Source organism: Pelodiscus sinensis, chromosome 3 (genome assembly GCF_052426305.1).
Source record: "Pelodiscus sinensis isolate ZL-2025 chromosome 3, ASM5242630v1, whole genome shotgun sequence".
In the NCBI taxonomy this organism is placed as follows: Eukaryota; Metazoa; Chordata; order Testudines; family Trionychidae; genus Pelodiscus; species Pelodiscus sinensis.
The window spans coordinates 107,178,615-107,199,422 of NC_143054.1; the positions used below are offsets into that span (position 1 = coordinate 107,178,615).

At 44.7% G+C, this 20,808-nt stretch overlaps 1 protein-coding gene and 1 non-coding gene across 2 annotated transcripts in view; both read left to right on the forward strand.

The window, feature by feature from the left end:
• Positions 1-20,808, forward strand: part of SASH1 (SAM and SH3 domain containing 1) — an 844,241-nt gene that overhangs the window by 19,478 nt on the left and 803,955 nt on the right. The gene's annotated exons all lie outside the window — the stretch shown is intronic.
• Positions 20,452-20,569, forward strand: LOC112544481 (U6atac minor spliceosomal RNA). Its single transcript, XR_003087833.2, has one exon. It is a non-coding gene; the product is annotated as a U6atac minor spliceosomal RNA (small nuclear RNA).

Here is a 20,808-nt window from a genome sequence, read left to right on the forward strand (position 1 = left end):
GGGGAAAAATCTTCTGTAATTTTATGGAACCTCCTTGTCCATGGATGGTACTACATAAAATCATGTCAATTGTTTATCCTAGCTTTGGTAATACAGGTTTCCCTCAATATGCCTTACCTGTCACCAAGAAGGTATCACCTCAAGGTATTTAAGAGTGTTTCATTGACATGAAATTATTGGCCTCTTTGCTGAGACAATCAAGAAACATTTCAATTGTTTCAGTAGCTTTTTGTGACAGGGATACTTGTCCGAGGAATGTGACCACCAAGTTGTTTCAGATAGGCCACCACAGAGCTATGATATAGTAACAACTTTCAATTGTTTTCACCACAAATCTGAGCTGGATTTTGAACTGCTCACTTGATAGGTTGGGTAACTACCTGCTTATTACAGTAAAAGCTGTTATCCTGCATGTTAGTGGAATGGCAGGGGTACTGGCTAATCAAATATTCAGGCTAACTGAGAGTTATACCTTCCCAATGGAAGACCAGTTTGCAGAGACTTAGAATACAATAAAATGATTAAAGTATAAAATAGTATGTAAGTACTCGCCAATCCAATAATAGTGCTGCACTGCAGAGTGGTTGGTCTCTTGAAGCACTTAGGTAAAGTTTTCTGTACAGGCAGTCCCCGGGTTACGTACAAGATAGGGACTGTAGGTTTGTTCTTAAGTTGAATCTGTATGTAAGTCGGAACTGGCGTCAGCCGCTGCTGAAACTGATCAGCGGCTGATTCCAGGAAGCCTGGGGCAGAGCAACTCTGCCTCGGGCTTCCTGTAGTCAGCCGCTGGTCAGTTTCAGCAGCGGCTGATTTGGGGACGCCTGGGGCAGAGCAGCTGGGGTGCTGCTGGGTTGCTCCAGTAGCGCGGCTCCTCGGCGCTACTGGAGCAACCCAGCAGCACCCCAGCTGCTCTGCCCCAGGCGTCCTGATTCAGCCGCTGCTGAAACTGACCAGCAGCGGCTGAATCAGGACTCCTGGGGCAGAGCAGCTGGGGTGCTGCCGGGTTGGTCCGGAGCAGCGCTGCGGGACCAACCCGGCAGCCCCCAGCTGCTCTACCCCAGGGGTAGGCAAGAAAATCGTTGTCTGCTGGGGGGGGGGGGGGGACACTAGCTGCGCCCCTCCCCCCCAGCAGACCAGGGAGACGGGGGTGGGGACACCCAAGTCCTCCACGGCTTTGCTCCGTCTCCCTGGTCTGCTGACCTGGGCGACACGGAGCAAAGCCGCAGAGCACGCGGGCAGTGGGAGAGTCCAGGCGCGCCGCGCTGTCCCACTGCTGGCGTGCTCCAAGGCTTTGCTCCCCATCTCCCTGGTCTGCTGGTCAGACCAGGGAGACGGGGAGCAAAGCCTTGGAGCACGCCCGCAGCAGGACAGCCCGGGCGCGCTTGAGCTGTCCCCCTGCGGGCGTGCTCTGCGGCTTTGCTCCCCGTCTCCCTGGTCTGCAGGGAGACGGGGAGCAAAGCCTTGGAGCACGCCTGCAGCGGGACAGCCCAGGCGTGCCTGGGCTGTCCCGCTGCCGGCTTCCCCCGTGGCTTTGCAAAGCTGCGGGGGAAGCCGGCAGCGGGACAGCCCAGGTGCGCCTGGGCTGCCCCGCAGCCTCAGCCCCTCCGCGGCTTTGCAAAGCCGTGGGGGAAGCCGGCAGCGGGACAGCCCAGGCGCACCTGGGCTGCCCGGCTGCCCGAGCCCCTTCGCGGGTTTGCTCCACGTCTTCCTGGTCTGCAGACCAGGGATACGCGGAACAGCTTTTCTCACCCCGGAGTACACGGGCGGCGGGACCGCGAGGTCCCGCAGTCCGTGTCCTCCGGGGCGAGAAAAGCCGCGTTCGTAACTGCAGATCCAACATAAGTCGGATCCGCGTAAGTCGGGGACTGCCTGTATAGTATATAATTTTATGACACTACATATCACTATTGGTAGCATATAGCATGCACCCAGGTCATTAAAAATACACTGAACACTAAAACTATACTGAACATACTTTTAATCTTTCTTTGATTCATAAGGCACTTCACGATTTTGCAGTGCCTCAAGGTCATTGTTATTAACATGAATTATCATCGTAGCTGTAGAAGGTGTAGGAGATTATGCTAATCTGTACTGACCATATGACACACCCTGGAAGCCGCTTTTTTGAGTAAATCCTTGATACCAGCTTGCTTTATGCAGAAGGGGAAGAAGACAAGTGCAGAAAATTCAATTTCATAACATGCTGGGCAGCATACTGTTCCCAGTTACTAGATTGAAGATTTGTATTGTGAGATATCAGAAATATCCATCAATTAATCTTTCTGGTTAATTAAGTTCAGATAACTGAGCTTTTGCTTTGATTCATGCATTGAATTGTGCAAGAGGATAGGGTAAATTCCTTCAAGAATTTTCATTCTGACAACTTTAGGTTATTGTGAATCTGCTACTAGTTTTGTGCCTCTGCTGATCTGACCTTATGGTGCTGGTAAAGTGCTGATCTTTACTATTATGACAAGAACACTAGTACCCGATGAGAGTTGTTTATACAGTGGACCACTTCCTCAGAGGCAATGCGACTGCTTTGTGACCATTGGTACAATATGGCCATAAATTTAAGTTTCAGCTGTCCAGGTGGGTTTACTAGAAGGCTAACCTGCAGTGATGTAGAGCAGACATAGTAGCTTGTGCTCTCCAAGTAGAGAGAAAGAATGGGAAGGGGGATCATGATATGCTGTACTTTAAGCATTCTGAACTTTTAGAAGCGAGTGTAAGAGAGCACTAGGAAATGGCATGAGGCCAGAGCGACACTAGGGCAGAAAGTCGACCTAAAATACTCAACTCCAGTGAATAGTGTAGCTAGAGCTAACTTACCTTTGGTTGAGTTTCCACAGCATCCCCACTATGAGACATCAACCAGAGAAACTCTCCATCAACTTCCCTTACTCATTATGACCTCGTGGAGTACTGGAGTTGAAGGCACCATCAGCAGTCAATTTTAGCGACCAGACTTGACAAATCAAACCCCAGGAGATTGATCTCTGCAGCATCAGTCTCAGGGGAAGTAAATACAACCCTGAATAGCACCAAAAATAACAATAGTTTACCCTTCTGTGGCCTTCTTTTTTCCCAAGATTGCAAGGAAATTTTAAAATTTCCCAGGATTTTAAAAACTTAAAACCTGGTTCACATTAGGTCAGCTTAACTGTGTCAGGGGTATGAAAAATTCACACCCCTGAGAACTGTAATTAAACTCAACCAAGTCCCTGCGTAGACAGCATTAGGTTGACTAATCTTCTGACTTCTAGAGAGATTTTTCAGTCAGGCAAATTGCAAAGAATATGGCAGACAACCCCCAAAATTGTTGGTTTATTTTAATAATTAGATTTATAAAACCCCTTATTGGTAACCAATAAAGTACTATAGAAACTCCAATAGAGTTCCCTTCAAGCATTCCAGTCTTTGGCTTTCACTCAGACTGCCAAGTCTATATAGTGAGGGTTATTTAAAACCTTATTCTCCATATATAAAGTTCTACCTATCCCAAGAGATCATGCACGTTGCCCACCAGGTCAGTTAATGTTTCAGATTCTGCCCAAATAAACACTTGAAGCCAATTCTTATTTACTAAATCTAAAATATATTTTAAAAGAAAAAGAAAAGTCACTGGTGAAAATTACACATACAGATGTAACGTACCGAAGTCAGTTTTACAGCAGAGATGACAAGGATGTTAAGTCTTCTCTGAATCAGTTGAATAGATCAAAATCCAATAGGCAGTCCACGTGTAGAATTTGTTCATTTCTTCCATGAGAATTTGCAGGAATAATCCAGGATATACCTGGTGACTCAGTCTTGTGACTAGAACTTCCCCTGATAAAATTTAAGCAGATTTGAGGTAAAAGAGGAAAAGGCTGAAGCTTCCTTTGTAATAGAAGCTCAGCTGATAAATTTCTTGGCAGCAAGTGATCACAGCAGGAATTCCCTAGATCAGGGGGTTTTGAAAGTTGGGTCGTGGGCACACATGGTAAGCTGCTGGCAGGCCACAAGATGCTTTGTTTATCTAAGCATCCATAGGCACAGAGCTTCACAGCTCCCATTGGGTGTGATTCCCTGTTTCCAGCTAAGGGGAGGTGTGGGAAGTGGTGGCGGTCCATACTACTTCCTGCAGCTCCCCTTGGCTGGAAATGGCAAACCGAAGACCATGGGAGCTGTAAATCTCCACACCTATGGACAAAGCATTTTGCAGTCCTCCTGAACCTTACCCAGGGCAGCCCCTTGAGCCAATGTTGGAAACCCCCACCATGAATGACCCAAAGTTTTTAGCATCTACATACTAATTAGATCTCATGGTTGAATTTCTAATAAGATATAGGTATGCACAGTAAGGATGTTAAAGACTAGTTAACTAGTCGATTTCCCTCCCCCCCCTTTGCTGCCTCTACCCTACCAGAGGCAGCAAGGGGGGAGGGGGGACGGGGTACTTCAAAGCGGCAGTGCCTCACAGAGCCTGTACCCGGGCTCCATGCGATGCTGCTGCTTTGAAATTCCATGGCTGTGTTTCGAAAGGGCCGTAGCTGATCCCCAGCTCAGCTGTGCAGCATTGCCCCTTTGAAATGCTGCCTTGGCATTTCAAAGTGGCAGTGCCACACAGCTAAGCTCAGGCTCTGTGTGGCACTGCCCCTTTGAAACGCTGCTGCGGTGTTTCAAATGGGTAGCGCTGCATGGAGCCCAGGATCGCTCCCTGCAGCGTGCTTTGAAATGCCATCTCTGCATTTCAAAGGGGCAGCACCGCACAGCTGAGCCCACAGTGTTTCAAAGCGGCTGCACTGCTTGGAGGCCAGGGTCATCGGGGGACTTTGAGTCCCCCACTGACCCCAGACTCCATGAGGGTGCTTTCACTTTGAAATGCCCCTACTGGGGACTCTTATATTTCAAACCTGGCATGCCTGTGTGTAGCCTGGAGTCAGCAGGACTTCCCTATGACCCCAGGCTGCACGCGGACTTCTACATTCCTCCTTTGAAATGTCCAAGAGACCCAGTGGGCTTTTGTAAATTTCAAAGGAGGAATGCAGAAGTGCCTGTTGACTAGCCGAGTAATCGATAGTAATCTCATTGACTCCTCGACCAGTAAATTCCTTGATATTTAACATCCTTAATGCACAGACACATACAATTAGTATCTACTTCTGAGTCTCTGATAAAATACAGGTTTATATTTAAGGAACTCTAGTCTGTTTATCTTAGGTTTCCCAACTATCTGCAAGGAATGGTCCTGTTCATCATTTCAGTACTTTTCTAACATGTCCTTAAAGGTTGATTTTTGGTTCTGCTAGTCTGCTGGTTGCTTAACCTTCACTGGCTCAGGCTCAGAGAGGCTTAGAATCCAAATATCTTCTCAGCTGTAAGTATGGTATATCACTAACATGCCACTTATAATCTGACCTTGTTGTGATAATCATTCATGTGGAATTTCTATTTCATACTATAAAATAATAGCCAAGGCATAATTTTAACTGACATTGTTCATAATCTGTTTTCAAGGGCCTTTAGAGTAAACCTGCAAATCACAGGTTACTTATCAGGTAGTATTTGTTGGAAGTTACTCTCTATTAAAAAGCATACATGGAATGAAAAAATAAATTTCTTACAGATATTTAAATACACTTTAAGGAGACAATGAAAAGAGAATACCTAGTTCACCAGTATGAAGAGAGATGAAAATTATTATCTAAATGGTCTCTTTCTTCTCTGACGTTTCCTCTTCCAGTAATTTGTACAAAACAGAAATTCAGAAATGTGTATCTAATATTTATGTCCCTCTTAACATCAACTGTCCATCACACACACATCTAATAAACTTCTTGCTTATTTCCAGAACACAATAGGTCAACAAAAACTAAGTTGTGTATTTAATATATTTTATTCAGCCAGATAATTTTCCTAGATATATTTGTTTTAAAACTGGACATTTTCCCTATCAAGTAGGCTGCCCTACTAATGTTCAAAATCTCCTTTTAACTAGAATGCGTTGTGGTAATTATTAGCAGATATTATGGACCACATGTGTTAGGCTGTGTCTAAACTGTATCCCTTTTCTCGAAAAAAGGATGTAAATTAGACACTTTGAAATTGCAAATGAAGCCAGGATTTAAATTTCCTGCACTTCATTTGCATAATGGTGACAGTGGCTTTTTCCAAAAGGGACTTTTTGAAAGAAAAACGGCTGTTTAGACAGGGATCGTTCGAAAATAATTTTTTTCGAATTGTCCAGGATCTTTCGAAAAAATGGACCTACGTTGCATGTATATCACTGTTGCAGATTTTTAATTATAATTTGAAAACTCAGATGCATTAAATATGCAAGCAAGAATGTCCAGGTTACTCCGGAACCTGCATTTTCTGAGCCACCAAGCAAAGTGTGGCTTCTGCCACAACCACTGTGCCAGATAAAGTAAATGTTTTTAAAGTCATTTTGCTGGGCAGCAATTCTTGGCAACAGAGTAATTTTGAATACTAGTAAGAGAATTTATGGATTTCAATTATAGCTCATAGTGTGTCATAATTCCAGTTTTATACCCTGTGCAGTTCAGTGTTTTGGATTTTTAATGGGTCTAGAGCCGTAATCATAAAAGTGATTCAAAATGCACCCAGTAATTACCGAGATTTGCTGTTTCTTTTGCATTAAAAATGATGATGATTTACAATCAACAAAATTGCAGTCTGTGAATGTAGTTAGGATACTCTTGCCATTTATACTGCTTATTAGTTATGGTCAGTGATTTAAAGCTTAAGAGCTGCACATTAGCAAGCTGTATAATTATTTATTTTTAATAGATAACAGTAAATTTGAAACAGACATTATATTAATTATAATCATGTACATTAAAGAATACATATGTAGCCTTTTGTCTCCTCTTTCAGTGTTTTAAATTAATTCCAAGTTAAAATGAAGTGATTGGATTATAACAGGGAGTGCAATATACATTTCATTGGTCTCTTTATTTCTACTACTTTAAAACGAATTTTAAGATTAGCTTTAGGAGTCATAGCAGTCTCCGAAAACAGAGTAGTAAGTCATGTCCTTGCTCCTTTTTTCTCCTTCAAAATATATAATTCTGGGCTTTATATTGTCAATAGGTTAGCTATTATGCGTTAGCCATATGCATTTAACTCATACCCAATTACCTTAAAGATTTACAAGTTTAAATTGGTGTGATACTTTCTGAAGATCTTCACACTCATGGCAAAACTGAAATATTTAAACAGCAAATTCTCTTTAAATGGCTTTGGATTAAGTCATGGAAAACATAGGTTTTCTTCACTCTTCTTCTGTTTTGCTTTCTAAATATTCCTCTGTGTTCTCTTGTTCTCATTTCCCTCTGATATAACAAACTAAAACCACTTTTAAAGAACTGTTATTTCTATACGAGTATATTTTGAATTCTAAATGATAAAATGAGTAATACATTCTATATTATTGTTATTGCATTCTAATACATTAATTTCCCACAACATTTTAAAATTTTGGCATTAAACAAATGCACATTCCTCTTCTTGTTCAACATGGTAAGATTAGGTAGTGAACTGATCTTAGTCACATCACAAAATAAATCACACTGATATAATAATTTTAATGCAATTATACAGTAGAGACACTGACCAAAAATACGACAGAACAAAAAAATCTCAATTGTTGAGTGAGCAGCAGCTTGTTTCTACAAAATTCTTGTTTTTAGACATGTCCTTTTTACTTTGGCCAACAACATCAAGTAAAACAAAATTTATAAGACTTTTTAGCCTATATTTTATTTGTGTAAAATACAGAGAATATCAATGGCTTAACAATTTAATAGTTGTTCTAGTGGGACATTCCCATACTTGGATCTTGTTGTGAAAGCTTCCAAAATAAAGTCTAGCTGTTTTCCCACTGACATTCCAAACAAAGGGATTCTCCATCCAAGATAACAGAGCGGACACTTTAGAAACATACTTGGCTCACTCATTTTCATGTAAGTCTCTTTGGGAGATTCACACGAACATAAAGGGGCTGGTTTTCCACAGTTTTGCACCTTGTCTAATCAGTTGATCACTCCTAACTGGAACAAGAGTTCTGGCAGGTGGTCAGTCCTTCAAACCCCACAGAGACTTTTTTTTTAAGTTCATAGCATGGTTTGCTCAGAACAAGCACCCCCAGGCATTTGTGAGTCTCTCTTTATGCAGTTTGGGTCTCTGATGTAAGAGCTGGTCTTTAGACTAAGGTTCCCTCCTCAGGGTGAAGCTTCAAGAGTCTGAATTTCTGCATAAGTGGAGGGAGTACATTTGAATACACCTCTATCCCCTCCCTAGAGATTTTCTGGACAAGTTTATGGGGCCTGGCATGTTGTTTCAAATAGTTCTTTGAAGCTCATGTCATTTCCCAGATTCTCATCTCTCCTCCTAGAAATGCTATATACAATAATATGTAAAGTTTTGTACTTGTAATACAATGAACTCTTAAGATATATAAGGTTTAACTTAATTCATTAAGGTTAGTCCAGGATGGTGCTTGAAATCATCAACTTTGTCACCTTACATTTACAGTATAATACATTTGAATTAGGATTAGAACTGTAGGCAGATTTATGAATCTAAATAGTTTCTGACGTGCCAAACACGTACCATCAGGACAAATTTCAGGTCCATGAGCATAGAGGTTCTGCCTTGCTCTTTGTCTTGATGCATGGCCTTGGAATATTGTCATTCTATTGACTTGGGTTTCATTATATCTTCTTGTGACCCTGTTTCTGGCTGGAAATTAGTAGCTGATAGATGGAAAAGATTAAGTAGCTCATAAAGCTGTGTAAGTGTAGTATGTATATATAGCTGTTTGATGGGGCATATAAACCACACCCTGAAACTGATTGGATTAAGGAGCATTTCCGGGTCCAGGTGACTCTTGCCTGCCCTGGGTCTGCAGCTCCTGCTCCAGCTGTAGGGAGAACTTAAAAGGGAGCTGAGCAACTGAGAAGGGGTAAGCAGGGTAGGAGGACAGACCCATTCTGAGAGCCCTGGAATAGGGAGTCTGCAGAATTCTTTTCTGCCTAGAAGGGACTATCATCAGTTGAGCTGAAGGTGCAGGTATTTTCTTTTTGTAACCTAATGTTAGGCTTTAAGATTTTTGGGGAGAGGTAAGAGGTAGCACGTAGCCCACTGAATCAACTTTGCACCCCAAGTTGCTTGATATTGTTGTCTGTTATGGGGTACTGGATCAGGGCACAGTAGAGTGGAAGGGCCTGAGCTCCCCTATCAACAACCAATTTTGTGGCAGACAGGGTTTGTAAAACAAGACAAAGTGTTGCTTTTGTAGCATGGCTTCTCTCCTGTTCATTAGACCTTGCACCAAATCCTCCTGATCTGCTGTATGTTGGTAATTTGCAGTATGCAAACTGCTTTCTCCTTTTCCCTTCAAGTTGTCAAGTCGTCCCTCCCCTCCACCCCCACTCTGGCACAAAGTGACAGGTCATGAGATATCAACAATTTGATTTTTTTTATAGAAAGTAAATCAGACATCTGTAATTAACATTTAAATAAGCGACTTCTCCTTTTTAGAGTCCTATGATCTTAATTTCTTAAGAGAAATATTTTGAAATCAGCTTGCTTTCTTGTGTATTAATCTTGTTAACTGGGGAACTGCTATGCAGCCATAGGTGTTTAGGAAGCTTTTGACCTCCAAGATCATGGGGAAAGTGCCTGTGCCAAATTTATAGATCTGAAGGAGATGGAGGTTGTGTTCCCACCACTTTGTACCCTTTGTTGTAGTGTAGCTGGCTTGCTGCAAGTTACATACAGGCAGTCCCCGAGTTACGCGGATCCGACTTATGTCGGATCTGCAGTTACGAACGGGGCCCATCTCCCTGGTCTCCAGCAGACCAGGGGGATGGGGAGCAAAGCGGCGGAGCACGCGGGCAGCGGACAGCCCAGACGCGTCTGGGCTGTCCGCTGCCCGCGTGCTCCGCCGCTTTGCTCTGCTTTGCTCCCCGTCTCCCTGGTCTGCAGACCAGGGGGACGAGGAGCAAAGCGGCAGAACACGCGGGCAGCGGACAGGGAGATGGGGAGCAAAGCAGAGCAAAGCTGCGGAGCCCGAGGGCAGCGGGACAGCCACGGCTTTGCTCCGGACGCCTGTGGTACAGCAGCTGGGGCGCTGCCAGTTGGTCCCGTAGCGCCACTCTGGGCGCTACTGGACCAACCCGGCAGCACCCCAGCTGCTCTGCCCCAGGCGTCCTGATTCAGCCACTGCTGGTCAGTTTCAGCAGCGGCTGAATCAGGACGCCTGGGGCAGAGCAGTTTGGGTGCTGCTGGGTTGGTCCAGTAGCACCAAGGACCAACCCAGCAGCACTCCAGCTGCTCTGCCCCAGGCGTCCCCAAGTCAGCCGCTGCTGAAACTGACCAGTGGCTGACTACAGGAAGCCCCTGCCCCAGGCTTCCTGGAATCAGCCGCTGATCAGTTTCAGCAGTAGCTGACTTGGGGATGCCTGGGGTTCTTAAGTTGAATCCGTATGTAAGTCGGAACTGGCGTCCAGATTCAGCCGCTGTTGAAACTGATCAGTTTCAGCAGCGGCTGAATCTGGACGCCAGTTCCGACTTACATACAAATTCAACTTAAGAACAAACCTACAGTCCCTATCTTGTACGTAACCTGGGGACTGCCTGTAATGGGGAAAGGTCATTGTCCTGTCCTCTTAAGGGAGTATGGATTAAGGCTGTAAAATCCCCATCAGAAAGTTAACTGGTTAAATGGAATTTTAAACATACCGTTTGACCTGTTAAACTATGATCACGTGGGGGGGGGGGGGAGGTGAGCATGCTCCAGCCAGCTGTGCCCTGCCCATGGTTTAGCATGGCAGGCCTAGCTGGGTGTCAGCCAACGGTCAGAGCTGTGTGTGTGTGTGTGTGTGTGTGTGTGTTACTGAAAAAAGATTTAACATCCGTGCCTTTACCGCTAGGACTGGGGTCCCGTCGCGGAGGGCAGCCAACAGGCTGACAGATGCCCCAGAGTTTATAGGGAGAGCTTATTACATCTCAGATTTCAGCTGCTAGGATACAGGATCCCTTCACAGCGGGCAGTCTAGGGAAGACTGAGAGATGCCCCAACGGATCTGTCACCTAGGAGTGACACGATCCAAAACGCACAAGCTCTTCCTATACCTGTCCCTTATGACAGGCTGAAGTTCTTTTAAATTGTGCTTGGTTCTGTTACAGCAACTGAAGGAGTCAGGTTAAAACTTAAACAGTTACAGGTTTATTAAAGAAGCTTATAAATCATATGGTTACAATGGCTATTGCTCTCTTTCTTAACTGCTAGCAAATATAGATCTTAAAATGGTTACAAAGAAAATAAAAAAATAGAAAACAGAAATAATGGTACCAAGTGACAGCTTAATCTTTAAAGAGCTTTAAGTCTATGTGTACACTTAAGACAAAGGACCACATCCAGGTACAATTTTTACCCCCTTCTGAGCCTCTCGATTCCAGCGGGTCAAGCCAGGGCCGGTCCCTCAATTCCTAGGAAAGACGAATACGAGGTGGGTGTCCCCATGGAACCTCGGGAGGTCAAACACCTAACCTGACCAGCAGATAGATGGTAGATTGACGCTCAAAGTAAATGTGCTGCTGGACCCATCTTTATACCCATAGGGGCCCGTATCCTCTTTCTTATCTAAGATGCCAAATTGTGTTGGTCCGTCTTGGTGATGCCGGTTCTTACAAGCAAGTTCCAACTTAATTTACTTGTAAGAGAGAGAACTAAATTGTGAGTACTGGACTTTTTTCCTCCCCCCGCGGACGGCTGTGTGTTCGTATCAATATGGGTTTCAGTCAAGGGCACTCCTCAGCAGCCTCTTGGTCAGCAATTGGCGTATCTCTGTTTACAGCCATTCAGGGTCACTGCAGCCTGCCATATCCGGGCCTTCTGTTCAAGGCTTCCTGCTCTGTGTGCCCTGCATGCTCCAAGCAAGCAAAAATGGATGTTACAGGGGGGTTCCTGTCTGGCTACACTGGGCTGCAGTGGCTCCCTACTTGCAGCAGGTGAGGTCCTGCTCTGCAGGAGGAGAATTGGCCAGACCAGGCCCTCGCTACACTGTTCTGGCCAGGCCAGACTAGCCTTGGCTCAACTGACAACCTTCAAGCTTACATTCAGCCCTTCAAGGCCACACACAGGGACAACAGAACAAGGGGATGGGCAGGGGCAGATTGGCCCAGTGGGATACCGGAAATTTCCCGGTGGACCGTCCTCTGAAGGGCCAGCTGACGGCTGCTGGAGAAGGAGGGGAATTGTGACGGGGTGCAGTAGCCCTGCACTTTAAATCCCCCAGCGCCGGCCATGCATGGGGCATGGTAGGGCTGAGTGAGCACATGCGTGGTGTTCTCAAATGCCATGCAACAGCTGAGAGGGGAGACGCCCAGGCGTGGCGTGACATCACGGCCTGGGACATTAAAACCACCCAGCCCAGAGTTGCACCATGTGACCCAGCTCCAGGCCCGGCAAGTGGTCTGGAGCCCCGGAAGCAGCTGGGGCCAGGGCTGCAAACTGGAAGGCAGAAGGTGGGGCGGGGGGAGGGGAGGGGAGGGAAATAGGGAAAGGGGTGGGAGAGGAAGGGGCTTGTGCTGAGGGGAGGGGAGCAGGTCAGGATAAGAAAGGGGAAGGCACCAAGGGACAGGATGGAGGAGAGACAAATGCCAGGCACCCAACTCGAGACAATGAGGAAAAGGGCAGGAGGGGAGGTGTCAGTGGGAGGGGTGACAGGGTTATGCTAGGAGAGAAGAGGGTAAGGGCATTGGGAGCTAGGGGGGAGAGGAGGTGCTGGGTGAAGGCTTGAAAGAAGAGGTGGGCATGAGGAAGGCGGGGATGGAGCAAGTCATGTGTGAGGGCACAGGGGCATGAGGGGAACAGGGGGCAGAGGATGGTGAGGGGGTGGACATCAGGGAAAAAGAGGGCAAAGGGGGCAGGGGCAGTAAGGGAAGGGAGGCACCAGGAGGGTGAAGGGCTAAGGGAAGGTGCAGGTGCCCGGGGATTCTGGGGGTGAAGCAGAAGGGCAGACACCTGCAGGGGAGGGACCAGCACCAGAGGAGAGAGGCAGGGCAGGTGTGTAGAGGGAGGTGTTAGGAGATGGGATGAGGAGTGGTAGCTCACATGATCAGAGTGGGGCTACTGGAGGAGTGGGCACAGGGGGAGAGAAGGGCTGGTGGAGGGGGCAGGTCTCAGGAGGGCTAAGGGCAGTGAGAAGGGTGGGAGTCAGGACGGAAGAGGTGGGTGAGGGGTTGGGGGACAGCAGGCACCAGGGGAGCTGATGGAGTAGGGGAGGAGACATAACAGCAGAGGGAAAAGGAAGAGGTTTATAAGATATTTACTAATAACTTGGGTGGCACCTCCAAACTAGCCACATGAACTCAGAACTGGTGCACAACACAAAATTCATTCTGCTCATGGGAGGAAACGCTTGGGCTATGTCTACATTGGTGGCTTCTTGTGCAAGGGTTCTTGTGCAAGAACGCGTCAACACTGCCATGTGCCACATGTGCTTTTGCGCAGGAGCATCCATGGCAGTGTGGAAGCTCTCTTGCGCAAGAAAGCTCTGATGGCCATTTTAGCCATAGGGCTTTCTTGCGCAAGAAACCCCTGTGCGTGTCAACACGGCCCTCTTGCGCAAGAGCTCTTGCTCAAGAGGACTTACACCTGTTAGAAAAGAGCGTAGCTCTTGCCACCGTACCTCTCTTACCACGCTTTACTGTAAATCTCCTTGCGCAAGAGCGAGTGGGCAGTGTGGATGCTCTGCAGAAGAACGGCCCTTCTTGTGCAATAATCCGCCAGTGTAGACATAGCCTTAGAGGGAACACTTCCCTCAGCCTTTCCGCCCCCTAGTTAATGTCACACACATTGGGTTAATGCAATTGCAGGATAGGTGCATGAGGGGGGTTTGGTGGGGGCCAAACTAATCCCTATTGGTAGGAAGATAGTGGGAAAAGTCCTTAGAGAGGGGTCACATGACACCTTTTACTTCTGGTCATGTGTCTATCTTGCCCCGAGAGTGTCACCTCCAGAGGCCTGGCTAATGGGAGTCGGGGGGTGTGGTTAATGGGGGCTGGGGATGGTTGTCAGGGGTGTGGCTAATGGGGGGTCAAAGAGTAAATTAAAAAAAAATTCTTTGATGTGAAAAAGTGGGCCATTCTCAACCCATTTCCCTGGCCTATTTTGATTGTCAGTCTTCCTCTGGGGATGGGGGAGCGGAAGCCAGTGACCCTGGGGAGCTGGCTTTTAACCATTTTCCAAAACTCTGGCCCAACAAGGCATTCTATCATTTACATTTGGGTTCTTTTTTGATTTATTCTTCATCTAGTCACATTAATGCCCCCTCCCCTGTGTTCTATCTAATCAGAATGTTAGATTCTCTATCCTAAATTGTCCCCCCTAATATAGCCAGTAGTCCTATCTGTATCCGTGCATAGACCTACAAAAATGATCTAAACTACATTCCAGTGTGTGTGTAGAAAGGTATTTGCATGTAAGAGTGTAGGTGTGTCTCCAGTTATTTTTGTTAGTTTACTGGTTACACTGTTGCAGTGAAGTTCATGTGAGTGATTTGTCTGTTTATACTAGCAGAGTTGTCTTAAAATCGTCATTGTCAAGTCCAAGTCGAGTCTCAAGTCACTACAGTTCAAATCTCAAGTTGAGTCTCGAGTCCCTAAAGTCACTTTCGAATCAAGTCCCATGTCGAGTCTCAAGTCTTAATTTAAAAAATGTCAAGTAACTTTTGTACAAGCCATCAATATCAGCATTTTCAGACAATTTTTTCACCAAGTCGATTTAATAAAATTAGCAAGTCTCAAGTCGAGTCTCAAGTCACAAACAATGAACCTGAGTTGAGTCTCAAGTCGAGTTGCCTAGGCGACTTAAGTCGGACTCAAGTTCAAGTCGTGGGACTCGAGTCAACAACTCTGTATACTAGGGATGTGAAAGGTTATCTGGTGAGGCTTACCAGTTCTGGTTAACTGGTGTAGGTGGGGGGCTCTCCAGAATGGGCAGAGCAGCTCCTATCTGCAGTGGAGTGGCCGCTCCAGCCCTGCTCCCCCAATCCCTATGTTAACTGGTTAAATATTATGTTTAACCGGTTAATCAATTAAACAGGATTTTACATCTTTGTGTTGCTGTATGTAAGCGTGTTAGCTTAGAAAAATGTTCAATAGCACACTGTTAAAAAAATAAAATATCAGCTTAATATATATATATAACTAGGGCTTAGTTATAGCAAGAATAAATTTTGTAGCCATTTAAAAAAGTCTTCAAAATTTAATGAGAGAATTCACACAATAAAGACCACATGTGTAAAATAATTACAACTGGCATGCATTTACATAACTTAGTGTGAAATTGGAATTGTCTTGCAATTGTAGGTAAACATAAAGGTCTACCTTATTAATACCCACAAAAGCTCATGATACTATATATTTGTTAGTCTCTAAGGTGCCACAGAACTGCTTGTTGTTTTTTACTTTATTAATGTGCAGTATTATAATTGTACATGAGTAGGAATGTAACTTGTCTGTAAGGCATGGTATTAGGTATTAAGTTTAATGGCCTCAAAACAAAAACTGCACACAAATTTACGTGGTTTTCTGTTAAGGCTTTGGTCAACCACGGGCATTCATGGTTGATTAATTCTAGAAAACAAATTCAGTACTGAAGGTTTTAACTTGTGCATTTATTATTAATTTAGTCTCACTGCTCATAAAAAAGTAGGAGTATTATTTTACTGTGTGGGCAGTAAGTTTCACAAGCACACATGCCATCAGAGGAGCCTTGGAGATAAGTGATGGCTAGGACTCCATTTCTGTTACGGAGATCATATATTCTGTGACTTTCTGCAACCTCCTCCATGACTTCTGCAGTAGCTAGCGTGGCTTACCAGGATCTCCCATGCACATGGGCCACTGCTGGATTGGCCCCGGGGCCAGCCATAGACACCACTGGAGTGGCCCTATGGCCAACCACACAAGCTTCTGTTCTGTGCCCCCAGGCAGCTGTCCTGGAGTGGCCAGCTGGAGCAGCTGAGGTCCACGGCTTCAGGCAATGGTCCTGGGTCAGACAGAGCAGCCACAGTGTCCTGGGAAGCAGTCCCAAGGCAGCCAACTGGAATAGCCATGGGCTACAGCCCCAGGTAGTGTTCCTTGGTCAGCAGGCTGGAGCAGCTGTCAGCAGCTGGTGCTGCTGACCCCAGGCACTCACTCCAGCAGCGCTCTTCTGCACATGCGCGTGCACCTCAGCAACTGTACCCTCCCTGAACCCTTTTTGTCCCAGATGTAATCACAGGTACTTTTAATAAAAGTCACGGACAGGTCACGGGCAATAAAAAAAAAATCATGCCTGTGATTTATAGACTTTAAGGTCAGAAGGGACCATTATGATCATCCAGTCTGACCCCCTGCACAGTGCAGGCCACAAAATCTCACCCACCCTTCCTAGAATAATCCTAGAATAATCCTTGTCCAAGTCTTTTACTAAAAGTACCTGTGACATAGCCTTAGTGATGAGTGTAGACCAGGAGTGGGAGAGTAATTTATTACAATCAATTAAATTTGTTCCTTTGGTTCCTAGAACAGGTGTAATAAATCATTAGTGGCCAAGGACATGCCATAAATGAGGACAGAGACAATACGTTAAGTGGAGAAAAGCAGCCAAAACTTTAACACAGTCCCAAATATAAATAAACAAGAGACAGGCAGATTTTGTTTGTACAATGACTATTTGCTCTATGAAGACTGGAAAAAATTCTCTAGGGTCCTAAAGTACCATGACATGGCAAGTACAGATTGTTATGAGTACATTTTTGAGTCTAGAAATTCTGTTGACACCTAGGTAGCTCCTTCAACATAGGCACTTGATAGACAAATTCCTCTTTTATGTCTGGTGTTATCTTCATCTGCTAATCCTATGCAAGAAGCCTAAACCTCAACTCTCCAAATCTGAATTGTCTGACAACTTGTTACCACAGACTAACTGAATAATTCCCTTGCTAATCTCAGTCAGAGTTAGCTACCATCAGAGGTGACAGGCGTGCCACTTACTCTAGTTTGGTTAACAGAAATCCTCCCAAACTCATTGGCTCACCGAGGTGATGAATGTCTGTTCCCAAATCTGAGTTGCACTTCACCATGCCAGGAAAAACCTATGCCATCCTGTGAAATGTCTCCATATCCTAAACTCTCTATGAAGTCTTTCAGGGGGTATCATATGTGGGGGAAGGCAGTGCCTCCTCAAACTACCAGGCATGGTCCCACCCACACTCTGCCCCCAGAATACCTACTGTAGGCTTACCAGGGGCAGAGTGTTTCTCTGAGCTATGGAGGCTGGGGCCACATGCCTTCTGCCTTTCCCCAGTGCTCTATGGCCATGTGCTACCCACCCTCTTGGTGGTGCTGGAAGGTGGGGCCTGAACAGAAGGGGTGGAATTGGGAGCTAGGGGCTTGCCTCCCCCAGCCCTACTCTGACCCATTGCCCATGCTGCTATTCTTTTGAAGCTGACCTACTACAATATGTGAGTGGAAACTTTTCAGGCTTCTGTGTTGAAGTATGAGCCATGGTTCATGAGTATCTACATATCCTAATTCCTTCTTTCCTCCACCCATTTATATTTGACATGAGATGCTTGTTGCTTACAGGTGAAGTTTGTATTGGCATGCAAAGCCTACTCAGAGCCCTTTGTACCACTCAGATGTGTAACACAGAGGCTGCGTCTAGACTAGCTGCAAGTGTTTGCGCAAAAACACGGACTTTGTACTGTACAAAATCAGTGGTTCTTGCGCAAATACCTCCTGCTCAGGGATAAGCCTTCTTGCACAAGTATTCTTGCACAAGAGGGCCAGTATAGACAGCCAAGTTAATTTATTGCACAAGAAAGCCCGAGGCTAAAATAGCCATTGGAACTTTCTCGCACAAGAGAGCGTCTATACTGGCACGGATGCTTTTGCACAAAAGATGTCTTTTTGCGCAAAAGCATCCATGCCAGTGTAGACGTTCACTTGCACAAATACTTTTAACGGAAAAACTTTTCCGTTAAAAGTATTTGCGCAAAATCATTCCAGTCTAGACGCAGTGTAACTGGTGCATAGAACCTTTTATGTATTCTCTCCACTGGGGTGACTTTCAGCTGAAATAAAATTACAGCAGCAAAAAGAGCATTTTACGTTGCACATCAAAAGCAAGAGTTGGTCCCTCTGTTTTCCTTCCAAGCAATAAATTGACTGCCTCTCTAGGCAGTACAGAATAAAAAATCCAGATATGATACCCTTTAAATCATTTGCCTACAGTCTTTATCAAAAGAAGTGCCAATCTGGCATGTACCAATTATTCCATTTCTTGGCATCATGTTTTTTGTTGGTGGTGGTTCATCCCTTGAAGGATTATGTCTCTGTCTGAGAAGTATGATCCCTTTCTCTTACCTATTCTGCAAGAGTCACATTTTCATCATACCCCCAGACTGATGGGGAAACCCTTTCCTGTACAGGTGACTCTGGCTGAAGACATCTCAGATCTAGGCTTTCCTAGATCTTTCGGTTTACAAAGGCTGGTATATCTGGAGATTGTGCCCACCACTGGATCCTCATGACCCACTTGGAAGTCATGGGAAAGGTGAGTGGTTGTGGACTATCCGACATTATGACAGCGCACACATGAATTCTCCAGTCATTGTTATGCACATCTGTATTGCATGTTATGCTCTCTCCCCATAGTAGCATTCAGAACTATTATATTCCTCAAAGTCCATTAGCTCCTCAAAGCCACATATATGTAAATGCAATGCATTGGGTGGGAGAGGGTTAAAACGAAACTTTGATAGCATAAAAAATGGACACACATTGATTTTTACTAGATCCTCAATGTGCCTTATATTAAATACCAGTTGTGATTTAAGAGAAATTAAACTCCCAACAACATGGCGCATTTAAAGAGGTGAATAGATAAAATGATAAAAATGGAGAGATGGGGAAAGCCACAAAAATAGCAAATCATGGATAACATAATTTCTTTGTGACTTTTTAAAAAATTAGGCACCCTGTAACATTTTTCAAGTGATTTGTGCTTTGTGTGGGAAAAGGAGAAGTTGTATACCTACCAAATGAAATGCAAGTCCCATGCAATGCTCAAGTATTCACTTGCACCCAGGTGCACAGTAAGAGTTCATGGTTACATGGTACTTGTGCTGGCTCTCTGAATCAAGAATAAGACTGGATTTTGTTTACTGCATGCAGCCGGCACCTTTTTTGCTCCACCACTCCCTGCCTGGCAATAGCCGTCTTTACAAGGTGATTGTGCCTAAGGTATAAAAACAACAGGGAGAAGGGTGGAAGGAAGAACGTGAGGAGGAGAATGGAAAGTAGCTAAGCATGGAAAGGCTGTGAAAGTCTTAGGGAAAAGCATGTTGCATTTTAGTTTTGTGCTAATTGGCTGTTTGATTAAGTGAGAAGAATTAATGTGGGTTTGGTCTTTTTTTTTTTATTGGTAACTAAAATAATGTTTAAAACCACATTGTTTCAGTTATATAAAAAATCTAAGCTAGTAAAATGACTTGTGGTGCTTGATGATGATTGTGTTTTTTATAATTATATATATATAAAAATGTGCCTGGAGGCCCCAGCTGAGAGCATGCCTCATATTGCTTAAGCATCGTACAAATGCATAGGAAAAACGTATAGTCTAAGCAGGCAGGCCAGATAGTGTCATGGGCGCTGGGACTAGCCATGCAGGAATGATGCTACATCCCCTGGCTTGAAGTGGTTTACATCATATAAGGTTTACAGTTTGGTTTAATGTCTCTCAGAACCCCCACCATTGTCCCTGCATGACCGGATTGCTCCTGCACTACTCCAAAGCATGGGAGAGGCACATTGGGGAAAAATAATTGACCTGGGTCTTGAATCCATCCATCTGCTAGTCAAGTGTCTTAACCACTAGACCATACTCTCTATGAAGCTTGTGGAGCTAATTCATATGAGTTGTTAACCCCTCTCTTCCCCCCACCCCACATTGGAATGGTACTGCAATTCATGAGAATTGTTTTTCTTTTTTGGTCCATCCTTAAGGACCAATCTTCTGGATAGGCCACCAGGATGTAAATCCAGCATTTGGAGTCTTGTGGGGCTTGCATCCCACCAAGTCACATTTTTATCTTGCTTGGACCTAATAAAACCTTAGGAAGGAGATGTCTTCTGCTCTGTTGGGCACAAAATTAATTAGTCATATAAGTTGCATCATAAGCTGTATGTGATAAATCCTTTCCATTCCTGTTTACTTAACATTGTAATGTAGCCTTAAGTTTTTGGTATGTTTGCTCTTACTGCTAACAAAGCCGCCATTCTCATTTTATGTTCACAGTTTTTTGAGCAAAGCTGAATATACTTTTAGTGATAGAGCAACATCAACATAGGAACATTTGTGTTAATTATGCTTTTTTATTTATGTTTTAAGATGGGCAGAGGTTATTAGCGCCTCCCCAGACAAAGATGGAAGTGCTGTGGAACACAATTATAAGCTGTTCTGCTTGAGTTCTTGTCTGTGCTTTTAGCATTTGTTTTTGATAAACACATTTTTTTAACGACTATAATCCTCAGAACTTGTGGTTTCAAACAAGCATTTAGTGTTCCAGGAGTTGGATTTCATGGGATTTGAGGGAGGGCTAGTCCAGAGTTAATTAGGTTCTTGGCTTTTAAGACTAATTATAATTCTGAAGCAGAAAAAATATACACAAATTGTCCAAATTAATGTTTTCTTTGGCGGAATGAAGAAAGAGCTTTTTTCTTTTCCTTGGCATTAAA